Below are 12946 nucleotides of genomic sequence, written 5' to 3'. Positions count from 1 at the left end.
TCCGGCTCCTTCTCTCTCATTCACCGCTTCCAAAGGCGGCATCACCTCCTGCGGAGCCCCAGGAGCCCTCCGTGGGCATCGCCTGGAGAAAGAGGCGCCTTCCTGGGGGAGCCTGCGGCTTTGCTGGCTGGGAAGAGAACCGGAGAGCACGTGCCGAGCACTCCGTGTGCACTGCACCAACTCCACCACGCCAGCACTTCCATAAGGAATTTAACGCCGGGAATACGATCGGCAGCACGTCGCCTGCCCCCTCGTACGGCTGTCCAGGAACACCTGGTTTTGGTGTCACCCACTGCCCTATCTCAATCCAAAACACTCCCAAATGAAGACAATTTTGGGGTGAAAAAAAAAAGCAAGAAAAAAATGAAGGGATGGAATGACAAAGATCTGAAGAAAAAAGGAAGATAATATTTACTTTTCTTGTGATGACTAAACAAGCTTTTCCTGAAATTCTAAAAAAGCTTTTAAGTGTTATATTTGAGAAGACCTTGTGCCATATGTTTACTTTATGATTTTATGAATCCAAGCTACTATTTATATTTTTAAAGCGCTTCCACGCTGCTCTGTATTTCTGAAGTCACCTATGGGATATCAGCAGTAATTTTCCTCCCTGGTTGGCCAATTTCAGACTAATCATGACCTAATGCAAGCACTTGGGGAAGCAAGCAATAGGATATTCAGCAAATCCCACACTTGCTCCTTTAAAGTGAGTTTGTATCTGCAGTGAGTCACACACGGAGTGTTTATCCAAGTTACCAGTGCTACAAGAAAAGAAGCCCTTTACATTTGCAAATACATACACAGCTGTACGCACAACTGCTTACACTAGGACTCATTTCTATGACTAGATATTGATTTTTTAATAATCTGTTATTATACTAATGTTGATACAGCAACTATTTTCTTGGAGTATGCAGTTTAATATTCAAAAGAAACTGGCTCTAGGAAAATCTCAAATCCACACCCATTCACATACTATTTAGAGCCCTTCTTTGTCATGGATATAGAAATGCAAAGCCACAGTTGCATCTTCCCCAGTGCATCTAAAAAAGAAAATGTATAGGAATCACCAGTCAAAACCAGCTCCATCTAAGCTGACTTACTCTGCATATCTGCTTCTTGATAAATAGTACAGAATTTCACCTGAAAACCATAAGCCTGCATTGGAAAACATGCATGTTCTTCACATCTCCTCATATGTGAGAGCAAGCGGGGCATGAAAAAGTCACTGCAGGCCCTTACCCTGGAATCAAGCACACATGGGGAAAACCCTAATGCTGTGAAAAGCCTGATGACCTCACCGGGATTGCCTAAGAATTTTGAGGGTTGAATCTGGCCTTAATTATGAAGTCCATTATGATTAATACTACACACTCCACCTTCCACTCCCCCTCAATTAGGAAAATAATCACATTTTATGAAATTTAAATTTAGTAAAAGCATGAGAGATGTACCTTAGCTAGCAACTTGCATTTCCTCAGAAAAAGCATCTGGTTGGGTTAAGGAACATCATTTTAAGATGAGATTGTTGTAATATACTAGCAGCATATTTAAACATCACACGTTAGGTTTCTTCCAGTTACCCAACGAGAAACTGTCTTCATTCACAAACGTGCACATCAGCCAGCGCAGTGCTTTGAAGCAGCAAAAATCTAGGTCCAAGTCTTTTAGTAGGTAATAATCTGCTCTCTTCCAGAATAATTTTTAATGGGTAATTCAAGGGAAATATTCACAGATTTGGAAAGTTTTACAGTCTACAGCTAATGATCTCATTTGACCTTCTTCCATTAAACAACCGTGGAGCTTCTACCGCATGCCAGCAGTGAGAGGATGCATTAAAGCTCTTTCTCAGGCTGAAACACTAAACAAAACCCGTAGTTTTCACAGCCTGGAAGGATGAAGGAAGCCACGGCAGCCCTAACAACGTTGTCCTATTCAGTAATTACCCTTGCCGTGAGAACACTTACACCCTCGCGCCTGGCTGGAATTGATTTAACAGGCAGCCACTGGGTCTTGTTATACCTTGTCACCTTCCTCCGCTGCTCCGTCCCTGACAAAAGGGCCACTGTCAACTTGAAATCGAGCCAGGTTTTAAAACATAATAAAAAGCAGTGTCACGTTATTACCTGAATCCACCGAGTCCTCCTGCCAACAATGGTGTTTCTGCAATCACATTTTTCTGTTTTTAAAACCTTCTCTCTTGCCTCATGGCTCTGTGTGAAAACCAACACAAAAAAGAACATTGATTAACTGCACAAGATTACCTGTTATTTATATTAGAGCAGTAGCTGGCTTTTCCCAGCAGATATTTAGGTTTTTCTTTCTTGTTTTTCCCCCTGATATATGCCAGGAAAAAAAAAAAAAACCAATAAAGTACTAGATGAGAAGAAAGCCCTTTCCCCTGCAATTGCTGATAGAGCAGAGCGAGCGTGGCGGGGAGGCCAGGATAACCCCAGCCCGCACCTCGCGCGCCCTCCTCGCCGGCTCCGCTTCCCGGCAGCGCTGGGAACACGGCCAAGCGGACACCCAGGGCCACCAAAAACAGAAATACCGAGGAAAAGAGAGTGTTTTCTTCTTTCTTCTCTCTCTCAATTTCTTTCAGTTTCACTAGCAGATATATGTCACTGGTGAGTACAGTAGTACTGTAAAAATAATACTTGCAAAATTACACGGACAGTAAATTACTTAAGCGTGCAGTTTCCCTGACCTCTGCACCCACAACATTATTTCAGTAGCAATTCTGCTTCAAGGTCCAGAAAGGGTGTTTTAGTGCCAGGGTTCACCCCCTGCTTCACAGATTACTAGCTTGTTGCTTCTTCATCAATACACAGATGAGCCATAATGGACACTTTTATACAAAGAAGTTTCCATACTAAAGTAAGGAAGACAAAGCCCCGTAGGGCAGAACCTGACTAAAGACACTCCTTCAAAAATAAATAACTAAAAATCACACGGAATCATCTGAAGGGAAGACACGGCCCTACCCAACGTGTGAGCCAGGTTTCCCTGGAGCAAAACTGACGAGCACTCGCAGCCAAGGGGAGCTCTGTGTCCAGGGTAGGAAGCTCCATGTGACAGATACCGCGATATCCACGTGGCAGGGCTGCAAGATCCTCTGGATCGCCAGCCCTCCATTCCAGCTCCCTTCTCGCAGGAGTGTGGCGACGCTTCCCAAATCTTTTGTCAAATGCCCAGGTGTGACAGGGATAAACAGCAAAGGTCAGGAGGAAACTGCCAACTTCTGCAGGCAGATGTGGACAGCGTGCAATACAAATGGAGCCCGGGGCCAAGCACGGAGCGGCAGGGAAATAACGCCCGGTGCTGAGCAGCCCCTCGAGCGGCATGCGCTGCCGGCTCCCCGCACGCCGGAGAGGTGCCGCTCTGGCCCAAACAGCGGGGTGGGATCACGGCACCAAAAACCCTGCAGATTGGGCTGTGCAGACCAGCTTTAGGATTCACGCTCTGCCCTGAGTTACAGTATCTTCATGTCTTTGCATATGAAAAAAATAAAAACATGCATGGCAAACAGAATAGGTGGAATGGCCCGGGACGTCGGGCTGCCTTGGACACACGTAGCCTGTGCTGGAGCGCGAGTCTGCACTCAACCGAAGGGGCAAGGCAGCACGGCGCATCTTACAGGTAAATAATTCAGGGCTTGAATGCTTGAAGGTAAATAATTCAGGGCTCTAATGAACTCGCTGGCTGTAAGTAGGGAGCTCCACAGCGCGGAGCTCTCCAAACTGCCCTACATGCAAACCCCAGGGGTGCGGAGAAAAAGCCGGCAGCAAAGCCCGCATCGGATATTCCTGGCTGCAGGAACGCAGACTCGCGCAAAGCAAAGGAGTCCTGGGCATCTTGGATTCACAGCTCAGCTCCAGGCCTCTCTCCCACATACAAAGCCACTGAAAAGAGGGAGCAATTTAAGGACCCGGGCCATGACCCATTCCGTATCCCACTCAAGCACCAAAGAACTCCTGAGGGACAGAGCAGCTCGGCCTGGAGCTACTGCAAACACAAGCGACTGCAGGTGAAGCTCCTTGCTCAGGAAGTCAGCCCGAAGGTGAACGAAACCAGACACCCCCAACGCCTCCCCACTGCACAGTCTTTCCCCCACTCTCTTACAACCTCAGCTTTTAGCAATGCTTTTATCACCCCTCGACAATTCCCGGGCATCCATCAAGACCTATTTCGGCCAGACAACACCCACGAGCAAACCGCAGTGTCAATCCCCACCAATTCTCGAGGGACCCCCAAGTCCCACTCTTCCTTGCCCGTATCCTCTGCTACCAGGAGCCGTGCACGGGCAGCACTTACTCCTGACCACGCTGGGAGGCTATGGAAATTGGGATACAGTGGGCTGTCGCCAGCTGTACAACATAGCTGAAACGCTCCAAGGAATTTTTTGCTGTCTCACGCATAAAGCAGTATGTGAAAACAACCCGGAGTTGCCCAACACCATCTTCCGAGGCCCACGGGAACCGAATCCGTAGACACTGCAGCAGCAGCAGCAATAGCCAAAAGGCTCCTGACAAGCCTGGAAGCACCGGATGGGAACATGCCTGTGGACTGGCAATCAAGAAGGCGACTGCCGCCCTCCCTGTGCGCACAGAGCAGGCGAGAGCTCGTCACTGGTGCAGATCTGGGTCACTGAATAAGAAAGGAGCTGGAGTTACCCAAGCGCGATCCTCTAGGTAGCATTCCCAAAAGGGGAATCAGCTCTGCGGCGACGGCTCCATCTCAGAAGGTCTTGGACATAGCACAAAAATAACCACTGGCGCTTCCTCTGCTTGCAGGCAATGCCACGTGACTGCAAAGCATCCCACGTGATTTCACACGGGCTTTGCCAAGAGAATTGGTAAATGGAAAGATCAGAGTCCAGTTTCCCAAGAGCTGGCAAGCACATGTGGATTGCCAAACTCTTCCTCCAATATGTCAGGCTAAAAAGGACTTGTTTGCCTACCCTAGACATGCTTCAAAAGGAAGACCCAGGCAGGGTGGAAACAAGCAAGCAAGGCAAGGAAGCATCAATTTTAAAGCCTTGGTTATTTGTGAAAAATAATCACGCTGAGTCTCTCTCTCCGTAATCATGTGGCCGATTCCTATCTCAGAACAGGACTGAAAAACGAAAACAGCCTCCGAACCTCTGCTAGCTGCAGTTTTCGTAATCCTACTCCATGTCATTTCCTTGTTTATGTCTCATGATGCTGGAGTTCAACTTTTGGAGAAACACGCATAAAGAACCTAGAAAGTTGAAATGTGGTATTATTTATGAAACAAGAGAGCACGCGATTAGCAAGAATACACAGACAAACACATCCAAACCCTGTTCCTCCGTCAAACACCCACTCTTGAAATCCTGTACCAACCCGATTAGCAAATGTGCACGAGCTTGCACTCTTGCAGAAACAATAGCCTCTTTCAGTCCCTACAATCTTCTGAAGAAACAGGCTAAAACGTCATGGGAAACATTAGGAAATATCTGCAGAAAACAGTTTGCAAGATGAAAGGCGAAACGAGCCTTTGAGATTGTCTAAAGTGCATAACGTGGAGGAGACATTAACGGCTTCGTTACCTATCTAGTCTTCCAAAAGGCTCTTTCTTTTTTTTTTCTTTTTTTTTTTTTTTGCTAAATGGTCAGGATGGAAAAGAGGCAGCGTTAGGAAACAAAACACGCCGGGGACGGAACGGCTCCCTCATACAGAGGAGCTCCAGGCCGCACGGCGCTCTCGGGGGCGCGCGCCCATCGCAGAGCGACATCCCGCTCTCCCTGCACGTGCCCATCTCCCACTGACGTCAGCGCCTCTCGGCTCTCTCTCCAAGCAGGAATGGGATGGGTCTGCCTGTCCCGAGCACAGCGTACTCCTCCCTCCGCTCCCATCCCAAGCAACAGCTCCGCTGACCGTGGAGGGCATTACACTGTATTCTAATTAAGCGAGAGCAGGTTTGGAGCTGCCTCAGGGCTAGGCTGAACAAAAATACATTTTCCACCTTGAACGGCGTGGCAAAAAATACCTATGGTGGGTACCGAGGAGCACTGCACCGTAAGGGTAAGGAACTGAGGACAGAAATGAAATTGCAGCAGCAGCATCGCTGCCCTCTGAATTTTGTCTCTAGAGGACTCATGTATGAGAAACTGAATATTTAAACAGCCGGGAGATGAGCCGGCGAGAGCGGCTTTGGTAACGCTGTGGCTGGAAATATCGCGTTAAAGTTTATTACGGAATCACACCATCCACCCTCTATTCCAAACGGCAGGTCTCCACGAAAGCTGTCGGGAAAAGCAAACATCCCTCAGTTATCAAAGACAGCACTAAGCAATCAAGAAGATTTAAAACTAATCCTCGTTACTCCTCTCCGAAGGGGCTACGTACCTGCTGCAGGAAAGAAACCTCCTGTATCAAAGCATGTTTCCATGCGAGCACTCACACTGCTTATTGTTTTTCATCACCCCGTACACATCTTTATACAGGATGGCTTATGCAAAAGGAAAACACGGATGCTCCTTCCGCAGAAAAAACAAGGACTTCTGTTCTGCAAAAACACAAGCAAGGCCAATGGTAGCGACTGTGGCTCTAATTCTGGTCTGTCTTGCACTGAGCAAACATCAGAACCCCCGGCGTTTTCAGCTCCTGCTCACATCTCCCCTAAACACAGAGTCATTCCCTGCAGGGCTCACCAAGCAATTCATCTGAAACCCACCGCGAGTATTCTTCAAAATGCAGGGGTAAATCAAAGAGTAATTTGCTGTGGCTGATCATACACACCCCACATGAGAACGTGAGAGCTGATCACACAAGAGCACAAGTTGCTTTTCATTTCACAGCTCCCAGAGTCAAAAGGGGCTGTTAGGTCCCTGATGTGTACCAGATGTTGTAAAGAAAGGTGGAAAAACTGGTGTGGACACATTTGTCCACTGCGAAAGCCGTTTCGACAGCTACCGTCCTTTAGTGCTTTAGTGAGTGTTTGCTTTGCCTATGGAAGAGTAAAAGCCGAACGGAATGGGAAAATACACGGCATTCCCTCGCATGTGGAATCCTGCTCTCAGTCCTGCTCAGCTCTGGGGGGAATAAACTTGACAAGCCAATCAATACGAAGCTAGGAGCCCTCCAAACAAAAGTTATCTCATTAAAAATATTTTGCTACCTACACTTATAGCAGATGATTTTAAAGAAGAAAAAAAAAAAAGCTGGGGCTGCAGCACACCTGCAGTTTCAATCAAGTTTCACACTAAACCCAAGAAATGAAAGTGCAAAACATTTTCACTTGTTTGCAGCATGTCTTGAGTCATTCTCAGGATTCAACTTTTTAATGTGTATGGACTTAAAAAAAAGATTTAAAAAAGCTGGGGAGAAGCTTTCACCTCAGAGGCATCAAGCAAAACCACCCACCACTTTCACCCTATAATAGACGGTCTACAACTGTATTAAGATTTCAAAATCCGTCTCCTGAAAGGCCAATTTTCATTTTGTAGGTTGTTTCCTTTTCAAAAAGAGGTGAAGTTACCATGAAAAACGCCAGTGCTTTTCTTGAGGACTCTTACTGAGGAACATATCCTCTACATCGGCTCCTTGGGTAAGGCTCACCGGGGTGAGCAGAAGCTCTTCCATGGAGTTCGGATGAAGCCTGGGCGAGACCACAGTAGGGCAGAGGATGCACAGCAATGCCCTTCACGGAGCGGGGCTGCCAAGGGAAGGCTCCTACACCTGCCACACGTGGATTCTCTAGCTCCTCTACTCATAAAACATAAAATTCATAAATTCACCAAAAATGTTGGGTCAAAGAACACCACAGGATACGTATGAAAGAAAAAAGAAAAAAGGCTCAGGCTGCAGACAAGCAGATACGTACTCGGGTGAAGCAAGAAAAGAAGACTTGGGATTTCCAAGTTCTCCCACATCTAACCTGAAGCAACTCTCAACTGAACTGCTGGCTCGATTCTTCTTCTGTATAAAGTTTGTGATTGCAGAAGGGCATTTTGGAGATGTAACTTTAGTTACACTCAGTGTTTTGTACAAGATATTCTGGCCTTCGAGCAAAGGGCTGCCAACACTGGCCAGCGGGGCAGCACTGAAGTCAGTCATTCCCACACAGGAACATGGGCATAACTCCCTGTCCACTAAAAATCCTGCTTTCTTCCTTATCGTGCCTGGAGGATACAAGGAAACACTCATTTAATCCCCAGCTATGGACTCCTGTAACGCAGCTGTTAGCCACAAGTCTCAGCTCCTGGGATTTTCTTTTCGGTGCCTCATTATCTTCACTCCATTCCAGGAGAAATCAGGGTCCCCATAGGCAGCAAGAGGAAGTCTTTGTGCTTCCAGCTGTATATCTAACCCTAGCTAGTCAACCGGATGGTGCAAAATGTTGCATCAAGCTGCTGTTTCACTTCAAAGTCGCAAAAATTTTCTCTTACTTCGAGGACTAGGTGCCTGTGGTTTGAGTTACCGCTGGGGAAATGGAAACTCGCAGCCAACACTTCAGATTTCTTCCCAACGCTGCTGAGCTGCCCTCAAAAGAAAAACAACCCAGGGATGACAGATGTAAAATGGTTTAAATCGCATGCTTGGAAAATGCTCTGGCCTAAGCAAAAAATTAAGTGCGATTATATGAAATCAAGGCCCAAAGTCCTGATAACTCAACACTTTAAGCACAAGAGTAGGACTGGATCCTTAAGAGGTAGTTGTGAAGGAGAACAGGTGAGTGAATATGAGCTGAACCTGAACTTTAAACCTTGCTGGCACTGTTACCTGCTGGACAGACAGTTCTGGTTAAGATACCTTTTAAAAAAGACACCTTTTCAGCAGAATCCTTAGGCTGAAACTCCATTTTCTATCTATAGTCAGGCAAAGGAAAAGGAAAAAAAAAAGAATTCAACTTGCCAATGAAGAACAAAAATACCAGATCAATGAGCATACAGTCTTCAAAATATGCTAACTCTAATCCCTCACTTGCTAAGAAATCTCTCTAAAAGAAATATTTATGTTAAAATTTAAAGTTATGTTCAACATTAATCTTTAGGAATTTTACAGCAGAGCCTACCAATTTTAAAAGGATTCTACAGTTTTAATGAATTCCTAGAACCCAAAGACAGAAATTAAAAGGGGGGGACTCAGTGTTGGCTAGACACATTTCAATATTTGTTACCATAGAAACAAGCCAGCAGATTTAGGTTTTGGAGTTATCCTTGCTATAAAATATTAAACTTCTTACAGTTTTTGCATATGTATATTATGGCAAGAACACTGTCAATCCTGATAAAGCCCAAAGCATCTTAATTATTTAACAGGATTTTATTTTTTTAAATCTTTTAAAATATGTTTCCTTAATAGACTGTATTTTAAAAACCTCCAATATTTCCAGAACACCAAAGAGACACTTCTGGCTGAAAGAATAATATACAGGAGATGAGGATGAGATAAAGACTTATTTCTTCCCTATGCTGTGCAGAAGTTTCAGATAAAAGGAACAAAACCATATTTGGATAAAGGAGATTCAATGGTAATGCTAAAAATGATACCAATTAGCAGTTCTGATAATTTTACTAGCTTAAATACATTAGATTTTGTACTTCATTTGCAAAACACTTCATCCTCCAAGTTTCTTTTGATTTTCCTTTTTAACCCCAGCAGTAGAATAAACGCAAAAGTGCAGAATTTAAGCGACTGAGATAACGTCTTGACACTTCAGTGGTATCAAGCGCTCCTGGCAGATGCTTGAGAAACTTTCCTTTCATGCTGAAGAAGAGCAGTAACAGTTTCTACTCATTTCATCATGACACCCAGCAGCCAAAAGATCAACAAGCTGGGCTCAGGACGAAAGTTCCCTCCAACGTGCTCCTTGAACGAAGCAAGAACAAAAAGCCAGTTGGAAAAAAACCCAGAATGGTATAGAGGGCTCACAGCTCCGCTCGCCCTCTGGAAGAGGGCTGGATTTCCCGCAGCATGGGGAGAGCGGGGAGCAGGGTTACAGAGCAGTGGAACAGGCTGCCCAGGGAGGTTGTGGAGTCTCCTTCTCTGGAGGTCTTCAAAACCCGCCTGGATGCCGCCCTGTGCCTCATGCTGTAGGTGTCCCTGCTTGAGCAGGAAGGTTGGACTAGATGATCTCTAGAGGTCCCTTCCAACCTTGAATATTCTGTGATTCTGTGGTTGCTGGGGGCCATCAGGGCTGAATGCAGGGGACTACAACCCTGGTTTCACAGCCAGAACCTCTTCTACAGGTCGTGCAGGTTGCCCCGAGAGGCCCTGGAGTCTCCTTCTCTGGAGCTATTCCAAAGCCACCTGGATGTGGTCCTGTGCAACACGCTCCAGGTGACCGGGCTGGAGCAGAGTGTCGGACTGGGTGCTCTCCAGGGCTCCCTTCCAACCTCAGCCACGCGGTGACTCCCGAGCGCAGCCATCACCTCCCACGGGCGTTCAGGAAAACCTGCTCATGGGCAGCTCAGCATGAGGCCAAAAGTGACAAACGTGAGAGCTGAAAGCCATAAACTTCACACTTGTTTCAGTGCCGTGTTCCCGCACTGAGGGGGACCAGGAAAAGCACCAACAGGACTGAAGCAAAGCAGAAAAAAGGAAAAAAATGAGCCTGAAACACCTTCTTCTTCCAAGAATTAAACAATGTTTTTTTATGAAGTGTAAAGATAAGCAGTGGGACTACCATTTCCTAATATTTTTGAGGTCAGTTCTCTAACACAGGTTCTCAAATAGCCAATTAAATGACTACAGGGCTTGTTAAGCTTTTATGCTCAAATATATACCATCATCTTGAAGGAAAAGAAAGAAAGAAAAAAACTCTTAAGCTTCTTAAAAAATGGAAAAACTTATTCTTAAAGGGGTTCCAAGACAACCCTTGAACTAATGGAAAAATCCTCAGTGCTTTAAAAGAAAAAAATGGTAAAACATCTGATTTTTAAAAGAGATTTTAAATGTCACTTCCTGTATATTATATTGATTTGAAAAACTTTGCATTTTTGTTTTCTTTGGTGTGGTTTACAGTGGAATTATTTTAGAATAGATTGCTGTGGCATTTATTGTTGCCTGCTTATGTCCCGCAAATGTTTTACATAATTCTGAATATAAGAAAAGCAGTAAGTGATTTTTCCTCCACGAAGCAAAAAGAGCGAGCGAGCTAAGAAGTACCCTGCCACTAAAGCTTTCAAAGAAAGAAAGCCTGGAAAAAAAGTATCCCAACACTCAAGGGAAAAATGCACAATTTCCTTTCACTGACAGCTGCAGCAAGGTACAATAAATCTCTTTTATCCGAGTAGCAATGTGTGTGTTAAATGTGGAACAACATTGTGTCCTATAGAAAATTTACCAACACTTGTCAACAAAGGGCATCATTATGGACGTGCAGTTGGGAGGTGGGAAGTTATTCGGATGTCTGAATAAGTCCTGGAATGATCAGAGATGCATGCAGCAAATGCTGTTGAAGACACGGCATTTAATACACGCGTTCAAACCCCGAGGCACCGACCCCTCCGTGCTGCTTTTTCCAGGCGCTCTGGGCCAAGGTTTGTCAGCTGGCAGCCGGTACCGGCACTGCGGGATTCGGGGCTCCGAGCTTTGTATCCTCACCCGCTTCTGCAGCTATTAACACCCCACACCTCACCAAGCCAGGGTACATTAGGCTTTGCTTTGAAACATCGTTTTAAGAATCAGCATGCAGCTTTTTACAGATTTTGCCCAGTAATGAAGATAAAGGTCACCCAAATAAGAACTCAATATGCAGAAAAGAAAGGACGTTCTACGTAACATGTAGCTATCTGGGAGCATACCCATTCCACTTTCTATGACAGAAGCCAAGAGTTCAGTTGCATTTGGACAGGGACCAAAAAGGAGTTTCCCCTCTGAAGAAAATTTGGGAAGGAACGTAAACATCTCGTGCTTCAGTCTGGACCCAACAGATACAGGATAAAGCCAGGACATCGTGGGCTCGCAGGATGCTCTATTTGCCATCCAAGGTGGGGCAGGAGCACTGCTCTTTCCTCTGGAGCATCTATTGCTGTCACCAAAAGAAAGGACAGGAAATGAAGGCATATGAACAGGGATCTGGACTGGCAAAGCAAGAAATACAACTTTTCTATTATTGGAAGATTAATAGGCGGACGAGTTGATGAATGGGAAGGATTAAATATAGAAGAAAAAATAAGCAAAATGATTAATTGCTAGGAAATGGAACTGGTGATTTATGGAAGAGAAAATGAGTAAGATTTGGGAAAGTAAAGAGAATAACCAGTGCCTGAGCGGCAGGGTGGGCCCATCTGGTGTGTGTAAGGCACACGAGTGCCGCACTCATGCCCTGGAGTTGGGTCACCCTTTCTCTCATTCTCAAAGTCTTGGTGAGTACAGAGGACGCGCAGCCTAAACGGGCTGTTTAGAAGTTCCTGACTGAAATTAACTGCCCTTAAAACAATAAGCTGCAATCAATCATTTTAAAGCCTTATTCTATAATCTGACACAAAAGAAATCCAGGCTCTTTGCTCTATTTGACATTTTTATAGGGTCTTTTGGGTCTGGCAGCATGGTTACATTCACATCCTTTTATTTCAGAGTTTTCTAGAAATGTCTAAAAATAAATGGCTACTTTTACAATGTCCCTTACATTTATTTCAAGAAAGAATATATAGTAATGGAAATGGAAGGCTTCTTATAACATATTTTTATTTTTTAGAGTAAAAGGTATGAACAGAGACACATGCTTTTGGTTTTCTTTGCTCTGCAGTCATTAACATTTTTTTTTTTTTTTGCAGTCAACATACAACCTGCAGGCACCTCAAAGCAACGTTTTAAAGTCTGTTGCTATCAGTCTTTTGCGCAGTGTCTTTAACCCATTTGCTTTTGTGTGGAATGATAACACAGGATGAGGGGGCTGGTACGACTACACAGCAATACCCTAAAAGTACTTTACGTTTTACCATAACACCTGCTAGATTTTTTTTAAGCTTAAT

The 12946-nt window shown here is 45.0% G+C and overlaps 1 protein-coding gene across 1 annotated transcript in view; it reads right to left on the bottom strand.

The window, feature by feature from the left end:
- The window catches only part of BACH2 (BTB domain and CNC homolog 2), a 163534-nt gene that overhangs the window by 127805 nt on the left and 22783 nt on the right, over positions 1 to 12946 (bottom strand). Inside the window, exon 2 of the mRNA XM_026038398.1 lies at positions 2127 to 2213. The gene's annotated coding sequence lies outside the window, so the exon portion shown is untranslated. The remainder of the gene's footprint in view (positions 1 to 2126; positions 2214 to 12946) is intronic.

This window comes from Nothoprocta perdicaria, unplaced genomic scaffold (assembly GCF_003342845.1).
Source record: "Nothoprocta perdicaria isolate Ctin4 unplaced genomic scaffold, notPer1 scaffold_21, whole genome shotgun sequence".
Lineage (NCBI taxonomy): Eukaryota > Metazoa > Chordata > Aves > Tinamiformes > Tinamidae > Nothoprocta > Nothoprocta perdicaria.
Note: the sequence above shows the minus strand (reverse complement) of the source record. Positions and strands in the feature narration are given on the sequence as shown.